The sequence below is a fragment of the Coloeus monedula genome (genome assembly GCF_965178545.1).
Source record: "Coloeus monedula genome assembly, chromosome: 26".
Lineage (NCBI taxonomy): Eukaryota > Metazoa > Chordata > Aves > Passeriformes > Corvidae > Coloeus > Coloeus monedula.
The window spans coordinates 123,389-134,304 of NC_138806.1; positions in this window are offsets into that span (position 1 = coordinate 123,389).

The window sequence follows — 10,916 nt, forward strand, 5'->3', positions numbered from 1 at the left end:
CCAAGGTTTTCTGTCTGTTTTTCTTGATCTTTTCCAAAATTCCAATGAAATCCTGGTGAAGCAACAAGTGCTTTACCTAAGTAAGGTTCATCCCAGTGGGGGTAGGCAATAATTGGTGGATCACTGTGTAATTGGACTGTAAAATACAATAAGAAGTAAGTGGGGCTAAATAAGAGAAATCACATCCTGTGCTTTTAGTCAAGTTACAAACACAAGAATTTGAATGAGTTTTAGTATCTACAACTAAATTTTCTAGAAATACCTTATCACATGCAGTTCTTAAGCATGCACATCCATTGCCTATATACACAAGCAGTGTTTCAGGAATCTTGTTAGGATGAATTTCAAAAGGACAAACACTTTGTTCTGTGTCCAAACAAATGTCTTGAGGTCTAATTGCACTGCTTTCACAGATAAACCCTTGTTGTTCTCGGACAATACAAGTTTCCAAATTAACAGTTTGCCACTTCTTCCCAGTTTGACGGGCCCATTCTCTGTGCTGGAAAGGGTAGAGAATAGCTGCATCATGGTTCAGCCCTAATGCAATGATAGGGACTATCCAATGCACTGAAGCATTACGTATGGTTAGTACAAAGGCTGTGGCTGTGTTTGTGATGGGATTGTAGGTAAAATTCACTAAATTCCACCAGGATTGGAATTCTCTTTCAAAATCAGTGGCACCGTCCCAGATTATTTTCCGAATTTCAGTAGGAAAAGTGCCTTCTTTGCCTTCTCTTACAATTGAGGCAGCAACGGACTGCATCCACAATTGAGCCTGGACGCAGCTGAGAGCCAAAGAGATGTTGTTTTGCGTAGCACGGAGCATGCCAATTATCAATTTGTGGTCATTCACATTTACCTTTTCTCAATTTGGTAATATGTTTGATAACAACCGCTGATGGGTTGTTGTATTTTAGTCAAATCTGTAGTTGTGGCAGCCAATTTATTCATTAGCACTTCTGAATCAATACTATTTAAGATTCCCAATCCTGTTCCCACAACGCCGGTTATGTCTCTTTGCGTCCGTTTCTTAGAAGGGTTCCGCTTTTGCAACCCGGTTGTCTGCCCCTTGAAGGAAGTTTGCAGAAAAGGTGAACAAGCTGGCTGAATTTCTGAGGCATTGTTTTGCACCAGCAACTTGACTTGTTTAAGGGACCATGCCGGATTGAGCAATAGTTGTTGTTGGCCTGTTTTTGTGATTATACGTGGTCCAATTTCAAAAATTCTTGGGCTTAGCATGACCGGTGGTTGGGTGGTAGGTATTGCAACATCGACTTTGAGTTCCCCCCAGTATTTTGTATTGTTTTTACCACACGTGACTTTATGGGGAAATTGTACAGCAATTAAGGTTTAGCCAACAATCTTGATTTTGAATTTCACCAAACAAAACACGGCCATGAGGTCCAATGCTATAACTGTGTACAGGTTCGGTAAAAAATTCAGCAATTAATCCACATCGTATTGTAACATCGTCACCTCGGGTTACCATAAAGGGTGGAAAAACTTTATTCTTGTCATCTAACACAAGGGGGGTACTTATACCGTGGTATGTGATTACTGCACTCAGTATGGGCTTTGCTGCGGCGTTTATTTTGAATTTATAAGTTAAACCTGTCAGACTTGGCTGATCTGCCGGGTTATTTTGCCAATTGCATGTTGCATAGGTTGGTTTGGTTAGAGGAAAGTTATACCAGCAGTCAGTTAGTTTGTTTCTGCGAAGCTTTGTGATTTCCACATTGTTGGTACTGGGGCCTAAGGTGTAGTTACCGACATTCTTCTGACAACCACACAGGATGAAGGGGGTTTGTTTGTCACACAGCCACTCCGTTGTAGGGCAGAGTTTGGCCGTAATGTTGGGGTGCAAATCACTTTTCCCATCTGGTTTTAGAACATTTCCAGCGATTGCAATGGTGGAAGCTTTCTGGTAAAGAGATCCTTCTACTTTTCTGCATCCTACCTTAATTTTTTCACCTCCTGTTCCTTTTAGGATTCTAGTCCAATCCTTCAAGTCCCATCCCCATTCACTTGGACGGTATACCTCAGAGTCGTGCAGTGCTACAGTGGCTAGGTTCGGGCAACGATCTCTGGGATAGGATCCTAGAGCACTAGTGTACCTAATGGTAGCTTCAGACCATGGCCACTCAGCTGGTTTTTGGCCCTGGTGTTGTGGTAGGATGCAGAAAAGTATCACTAGTCTTATCATGGTTTATGTGCTCTTCTTCATGTCCCTCGGAGTTCTTCTGTGAAAAGTGAACACAACAGAGTCTGCCACCGAAAGGCAGAAAATTAGAATGATGGAATTATGCAGCGTGTATGTATCCGATGCTCTCTCCCTAGGGCATCAGAGGCTAGCCATGCATATTTATTCAGAGGGCGTTTTAGCACTAGTGGTACTTCTCCTACGGTAGGGAGATCTACCGAAACAGGTTGTCCAGGGTAGTGTGCAGGATTCTTAGGATCATTTGGTCCCTGCAGTGAGAGAATTATGCTTGGAGCTGTTGGGAAAAAGACAGTGATTTTGGGACACCCGTTTACCCCCCATCTATCATTCACACCTTTCACAGCTTCCCATAGCCGAACATCCCAATTTCCCTCCTGTGGTTTCAAAAGTCCTTTCAAGAGACCATTGGTCCTTTCTACAATGCCGTTAGCTTGAGGGTAGTAAGGAGTGTGAAAAGTCCGTTTAATCCCTTCACCTTTTGCCCAGTCCTGTACAACTTTGGCAGTAAAGTGAGACCCATGATCAGATTGAATTTCTTGTGGTTTTGGGAAAGTTCCAAACCATGCCTGCAATGCTTGAACAGTATGATCTCCTGTAGCTCTTTTAAAAGCATTGGCCTGGACTAACCCAGATATCATCTCTACTCCTACCAGCCCAAAGTGTTTACCTCCTGACTTTTTAAAAGGCCACGCTTCCCGTAAGCCTTTACCCTTTCTTAAATGCAGAGGGTCATCTTCCAAAGGGTGTCTTTCTAGCCGTCTGCGACGTTGTTCACAGGCTGACATGCATGTTTTACACATTTCTCTGGTAACAGACCAACCGCGAGCAAGGGCTTCTTTGTACAAATCTTTTGCACCTGTGCGTTGTCTTTTTACATGCAACCATTCTAAGAAGTGCTCCCAGTCCTCTGTAATTCGATCTTTTTTCACAGGACTTAGTCTTGCTAATTCGTCAGCTCTAGTGTTCCACTCTCCTGCTGGATTTCCATCTGTCTGGTGAGAGGCTACCCACTCCACGGCAAAATTCCCTGGACTTGCAATACTTAGAATTTCTTGCTACTTCTCCTTTTGCCATACTGGGATTCTGTTAACTTCACAATCCTTTTGCTGCCAAAAAGGAAGCCACTCAGTCCATCCCTTAAACACAGCATAGGAATAATCGGTGTAGATACAGACAGGAGAAGTATTCTGTGCCTCACGTTGGAAAACACTCCAAACAGCTATCAGCTTGCCAACTTGGGCACTGCCTTCCCCCTCTGTGATAATTCCTTCACCTGAGGAAGTGTGGAGGGCTACAGCCTTATGTTTCCACACCTTTCCTTCTCGCTTGGCAGAAGCATCCGTAAGCCAAGAATTTGCTGACCGTTTGGGGGAAAAAGGAGGGGCTACTCTAATGACTGAGGCAGGTTTGTCCTGGCTGCTACCCAAGTCTTCAGTTTCTTGGATTGCCAGATTTTTTACAGCTCCTTCAGTTCTTGAGAAGACGCTACAATCATGTTCAATCTGAGCATACCACTTCCTTACTGAGGTCCTCTGGGCCACCCCGTCAGGTGGGGGTGGTGCCAGTAGAGACAGCCTTAATAACTTTGAAAGGGCCTCTCAAAACAATTGGTTGTTGTTGTGCAATCTTCTCCGCTTCTAGGAGAGCTAAGCTAACCACAAACAATCCTTTCTCCCAGGTAGTGTACCTTTTTTCAGCATCTTTAAAGCCACGGGAGTAAAAACCAACAGGCTTCGTCGGACCCTCAGGACCCCGCTGCCATATGTGTACTGACAACCCTGAGGAGACCTGAAAAGCATCTGTGGGATGAATAGGGCCCAGGGCTTGGTGAGGCTGTTGCTTCAAAAACCAACAGTTGCAGTGCTTCTTCTTGGGAAGCACTCCATTCCCATTTTGTCCCTTTTCTTAACAAGTTGTAAAGAGGTCTGGCAATTATGGAAAATCTGGGATGTGTTTTCTCCGGAGCACTAATACACATCCTAAAGCATGTTGGAGATCTTTTTTGGATTCAGGCATTTTAATCTGATCTGAAGAGGTTAGGCTATCAGGTGGGATACGTGTCATACCTCCTTTCCACCAAATTCCCAACAATTTCACTTCATGTGAAGGGGTTTGGGTTTTTTCTGAGGGAATTTGCAAATCAAGGCTTTCTAAGTGGGAGGTTATTTTCTGTTGGGTATCTCTCACTTCTTCTATTTCATCTCCTCCCACAAGGGTCTCATCAGTGTGTTGATGAACAGCTAGATTGTCCGCTTTGGGTACTTTGTCGAACTCTTGGGCTAAAGCGTGATGAGCCAGGGTAGGAGAATGTTTGTACCCTTGGGGAAGCCTAGTGAAAGTGTGTTGCTGTCCTTGCCATGCGAAAGCAAAACGGTCCATATCTTCTGGCTGTAAAGGTGTCGTAAAAAACATGTCTTTGACATCTACAGGTGGCATGATTGAATGAGCCTTTTCTTGAATCAATGTTATGAATTCTGCTAGATTTGGGACTGCTGCTGTAAGAGGGTCTGTGTTAGCATTTAGCCTACGAAAATCTATTGTCAGCCTCCACTTCCCATTAGGATTTTGCACTGGCCACACCGGAGAATTGAAAGGAGAATGGGTATGAAGTATTACTCCTTGTTGTGGTAGCTCCTGTATCACTGGCTTGATACCCTCTTTGGCACCCAGGGGAAGGAGGTATTGTTTCACATTAGTTACTTTGCTGAATGGTAGGGAGGCTGCAGCTTGGAGCAGTCTGATGTTAAAATGTGGTGTGCCAAAAGACCACAGAAGACCCTCTGAGTCCTCCCACTGCCTCCTAGCAAGGGCATTCAGCCCTAATAAATTGGTTGGAATATCTCCAATCACCCCATGGATGGAGAGTTGGTTTTCCTCTCCAGGCAAAGGGAGCTTGACTAAGGCCCCATTCATAGATTCTGTTTAAGTGCCCAAGGCACTTAAAACACCATATCGGTTCTTTGTTGGAACAATTCCACACCTCTGGGCATCTTTCTTTGTCAGCGCAGAAATTTGTGCCCCAGTGTCAATCAGAAAAGTTACAGGTGCCCGTTTAGGACTTGTAATAGCTGTGATCGTTATATCTCCCGTTTTATTTTTAGTGAGCATTCTCAGGTAGACCTATGCTCCGTTTCTTTGCCCACTGACAAGAAACAGAGGGTCTAGTTTCCCTGGTTTTGAGGAAGAATCTGTTCTGGCTCATTGGCCGGACTTTGAGGGAGAAGTGGCTTTGACTCACTGCCCAGATTCTGAGGGAGGAGGGGTGCACTGGGTTGAAGTGACGGATTGGGTAGAAGGGGCTTTTGGCAGTGCCAGTTAGACACTACCTTACTCAACTGATCAAGGGCTAAGCCATCCATCGCATTTCTGGGGACCCCCTTTTTGATACCTAATAAGCACCAATGCTGACGGTTAGGGATCTCTTGGTTACATTCTTTGGGTTTTCACTATGAGGAGCCCTAATGTACCTGACACCTTTTGTTTTTTCTGATTTTTCCTCTGGGATTTTTATCGGTCCATATTTCCTACTGTAATTAATCAGATCTTCTTCAACCTCACTCCATGTCCAAACTTTGCAATCACCGGCAGGTGAATTTGATTGTGAACCTGGCGGCTGAGAGGGGGTTGAATATGGAGTAAACCCAGGATCGGTAGATGCAGTTTGGTCGCTCGGGTTTCCAAGGAATCTGTCCAACCTCTCTACAGGACCTGCAGCAGCTATGGTTTTTTGCAGGACAGCTGCTGTAGATTGGAGTGATTCTGGAAGGCCTCGAATTAAAGGGGTCATCAGTTCAGGTTTCACAGGTAATTGCGTGGGGGATTCATATCCAGGAGTTAATTTCCTTTCATGGATCATTTGCAGACAGGCGGCTTTGTGGACGCTTTCTAGAAGTTGATCAGGGGTACCAACTGTAGCAAAAGGGTCTCCCCTTTCTAAAGGATTGAGTCCCCCGGCCCAGAAAGCTGCGCGCTGAGTCAGCGACCATGTGTTACGTTTGTCTCCTGTTGTTAAGAGAACTCCATGTCCCCAGTATCCACTGGCCTCCTGTTCAGTGAATTGAATTTGGTCTCCTCCGGTGAGAGACACTTGGAAGACATATTCCGTCTCAGCTTTGTGGGGAAGCCGCCCGTACTCCTTTTTTAACTTCGCCAACTCAGGAGCAGTGTATGGTATTTGTTTAGTGGTGATATGCGGTTCAAAATCTTCATCATTGATATAATTATATTCTGTTTTAATTAGAGGTCCCATAGGAGGGCAGCAGTTTTCCCCACAATTTTTCACTAGCACTAGTTCTTCCTGGGGGTATATTTGGTTAATGTGAGGAGTTTTCTTTTCCTCTTTCTCTTTTGGTGAGTCAGCATTCTTTGAATTCTTAAAATATTCCTCCCTCAAAGCAGCAAATGATTTTCATTCCTTTCTTCATCTGATTGTTCCTGTAAAATTTCCACTAGCTTTTGAAGGGAATCTGTGATTGCTTTCTCTTCACTACATCGCTTAAAGCAGTGATCTGTAGCTGCTGTAAGGCATGCTCCTGAAACAGATTTAGGAGCAGATTATGGTTTTATTTTGGCCAAATTTAAACTTTGTCTCATGTTGGAATGAACATCTTCTATCAGTCACACTCTCCAAATTAAACCAGTTATTTTGAGCCCATTCTTCCCCTCCCGGAGAGGGCCGGGCATTATGTTTTGCTAGCAGAGCATAAAATGCAGCTTTATGATTTGCACTAGGGTTTTCAGTCATTTTATAAAGGGATCAAAACCACTACAGGGAGGTAAAACCTAATTACACATTGCGACACAAACAGCTTCGCCGTGTCGCCCTTCGCTTCCCTGGGTGGGTGAAGAGACCAAAATCTGCCTGGGAGGTACTCCTTAAGTTACTTACGGTTGTCTCTTCGCTACACCAAGCAGTCCAAATTCACACACGCCCACCAAAACAGTTCCCCCTTTTACACTAAGAGATCTTTTGGTGAAAAATCTGAAGACAGAGCCCTCAGTTGAGTATGGGGTGCTTTTCACCTAGGCGTGTGCAGTTTGTGGGAAATTCGAGTCGTCCCCCTTGCTTTCTAGACACCGCTCACCCTTTGCGGGGTGTCGGGCTAGGTGCGGCTGCAGTGAAACGTCCTTCCCCTATTACAGACTACACACAACCTTGCAACCCCTTCTGTCTGTCAGAAATCCTGATGCCAGGATGTCCGTGATGCCAGTTTAATGTCACCATCTGCTAATAGAAGTGAGGGTCGTGATGGTTTGTTTACAGATCTCCGAGTGCAAAAGGACACAAGGGATTTCAGTTTTAATCACCTTTTCACCTTTGTTAAGTACCCACAACATGGTAATGTGATAGAGGAGAGAAAGAGAGAGAGAGAGAGAAAGAAAAACAAAGTAAAAGAGTAGAGAGGAAGAAAGGGGAGGCAATGGCTACCAACAGATGAGACGAAGTCCTCGTGCTCTGCTGCCAATAGATTTGTCTTCTTTCCGTGGGGAGATCTCATCTCAGTTATTTCAGAAAGTCCCTTTATAGCCCTTTTTCGAAACGAGGGGCAACTGGCCAAGACCGTATCTATGTTTCGTAATAACATTGCAGAACTAAAGCTAGCCCTAACTATCCCAGGTACATACCAAGCATGCCTTTCTCCTATGCTAACTATGATTTACCAAAATATGAATATCGATCTAATATCGATATCCAACTGAGATGGACAAAAACTCTTAACAGTTTAGAGTTAGAAAGTGTATGTTTTATTTTTGCGTGGGATAGCTCCCTAAGTCGCAGGCCCTGATACAAGCAAACGATACCTTTTATTTCCACGTATTATGGATATCCAAAATACAAAATGCGTATTCATGGTGTTGACACCTCCCATTCTCCGCTTTGTATGGAAATGAGCTTACATGTCATTAAGCATGCGTAGCGTGTGATCTGAATGGAGTCGGTGGTCTTGAATTGGGTCAGTGGTCCTAAGGAAGATGAAGTAACTCATCTTCCTCACTCTGACCTTTATGCCTTTCTGAGTTTTAACAATTCTAATTACTTTAGTGACCTCTAAGTTTCTTCTTGCATGACTTTTGGATGGGCTCCCACAAAGGGAGGAAATTGGTAATTGTCTTTATTCTATACACCAACTTATCAATGTTTCTGCTCATTATTCTAAGCACAGCTAAACAAACATGCAAATGACAGATCATCAGTTCAGACTAAAGAAAATCCAAAACGTGGACAGCATCTCCCTTCTGCTGGAAGCCTTCAAGTTCACCACTGCAGTCTGCAGCCTACACAGATCATCTGAGTATTGTAAAAGTTCTCCAAGGAAGAACGAGAACAAGGCTAATGCATGCACACAAACGCTGATCAAAAGCACTTGATGCTCTTGGACAAAAAGATGTAACCTTCACTTTTGGAAAGACAAGGTGACTATGGTTGTCTCCACAGTACTCGTAGGAAAAAATCCCTGAAGTTTTGTAAAACCTCTTTTCAGGGCTTTGTTAACTTCATTTTTGTTAAGAATTGGGGAACGCAGAGAGACCTGTCACTTTTTTGCAAAATGCCATAGAAACTGCTACACTCACTTCAACAACAGTCCAAATAACCTTCTCTGCAAATACTGACCATATGCAGTTCTGGTTGATACAAACCCCCATTACCTAAGAAAAGGAACAACTCGGCAAGCAGTTTGCAAAGATGAACAACTTAGCACGACTGCGGCTGATGACATGCCCTGACTTTTTTTACCTTCAGCTGTGGGTGCCGTACCTTCCTACCCTCACACATGCCACTCCAAGCTGCTTGCGTGGAGCTCTCGCACCACCTATGCCAGCAACTGTGCCCAGCCGCCACCCTTCTTCAGCACCATCGCACCTACCACAAGGTAGCTGAATCAGAGGGAAAAGGAGGTCGCCAATGGAGGGAAGTTGCTCCCCCTGACAGCTAAGCTCCGACTCCGGGGTCCCTTATGTCCTTCCCAGGATAGGCAGGAAAACGCCTCGGCGGAGCGCAGCGCTGGGCGGGAGCGGCCGGCAGAGCACCGAGCGCGCTCCCCACTCCCTCCCGCCCGCGCCGCTGCGGAGACCCCGGCTTCGCCGGAATCGGCCACGTGCTGCACGGAGGGCAGCGCGGCAAAGGCGGTCGCCCCTCGTTACCCTAGGAAGGCCGGCCTCGGATTCCCGCTCTCTCCACCGGCACGGGCAGTGCCAGCAGACTGTCGCTGCGGCCGCCGCTGGCCGAAAGCCTCGCCGCGCACCGCCCGGCCGGCCCCGCCGCTCCGCGGGGTCACACGGCACCTGCCGTGGGCGGCAGCCGAGCGACAGCAAGCAGAAGCGCTCACCGCCGCGCCGCTCGCCGCCCCGCCCGGGCGCTCCTCTCCTCGCGCTACCACGATGGCGCCGGCCCGCCCCGCCTTCCCCGTCGCCTGCGGCGCAACGCGGGTGCTCCGATCCACGCAGCACGCGTGCGGCCGGGCCCTGCCGAGCCGCAGGCGGAGCCGGGGCACGGCCCGCGCGGGAGAGCTTCCGGCGAGGCTGGGCGGGCGGCGAGCGCGGCCGAGCGTGAAGGCGCCAGGCGGGGTCGGCCGGCGGCGCGATGGGGAGCTAGATGGAGGCGGCAGCACCGCGCGGCATAAAAGAGCTGATCGTCCCGCAGCCGCCCGCTCCGCAGCCCCTCGGCTGCTGTCGAGAAGGGCCCCGGCCCTGGCCGCGCCGGTGGCGAGGTGGCTCCGCAGCCCGCGGCCAGCCCTGGCGGGGCAGGGGAGCACTGCGAGCAGCCCCGGCGCCGCGCAGCCGTCTGTAACGCGCGGTGGGAGCCGCCGGCAACTCTTTTACACCTCCCGGGGGGCTGGGGAGGAGCACGGAGAGCACGCAGCAGGTCGCTGCCGTTGGGGAAAATTAATCCACCATGCCTGAGGTTGATGTCCGAAAAGGAGACAGAGGAGTCCTGCAACATTCTTCGACTACAGGGAGAGTCCATGGGGCTTTTCCCATGGGGTCTGTCAAACGGTTGCGGGATGCAGCCCCCTTTTGATGTCAAGTTCCCGGCCACAGCACCCTCTTCCTTTTCCCCACTGGCTGAGGTATTCGGGAGATACAGACTTCCAGAACTGCCTACTCTATGCCCTCCTCTAATATGCACCCCCCATTTGGCATCGAAAAGAAAGAAAAAGAAACCATTCCTAATTCTATTAAGTCTTTGTTGCCTTGCTCTAGGTTCAGGAATTTAACACGGCCTTGATTAATCAACAGTCTCTGATGATTAGTAACAGTTCTAGAGAACTAATACTTTCTTCTGTTACTTCACTCCCCGTAAGTTCCTAGCCTTGTCTACAGGCCAATTCACACGGTCTGTTTGTAAAGAGTCATCCATCTCATTCCTTTTAATCCCTCCTTTTTTTATTTAATCTGTATTTGTCTTTACAAACCTTAATTACCATTGATTTAATTTTTTCTTCTTGAGTCTTCTGGGCTTTTGCTATTATTTGCAGTGACATCCTTTTCTGTCCTTTTGTAGTCATTTCTGGATCAGGTAGGCATGGCTGCTAGCAGCATCCCCTTGACCACCTGCTGAAAGAGCTGCACCCAGCATGGTGTCACGCATGGTCAAAAGATTAGAGTTGCTATAGCATAGAAGAGGAGAAATGGTATTCATTTAGCCCAGAGCTGGCCAGTTAACCATGAAAACATGTCCCATTACCATCTTTTC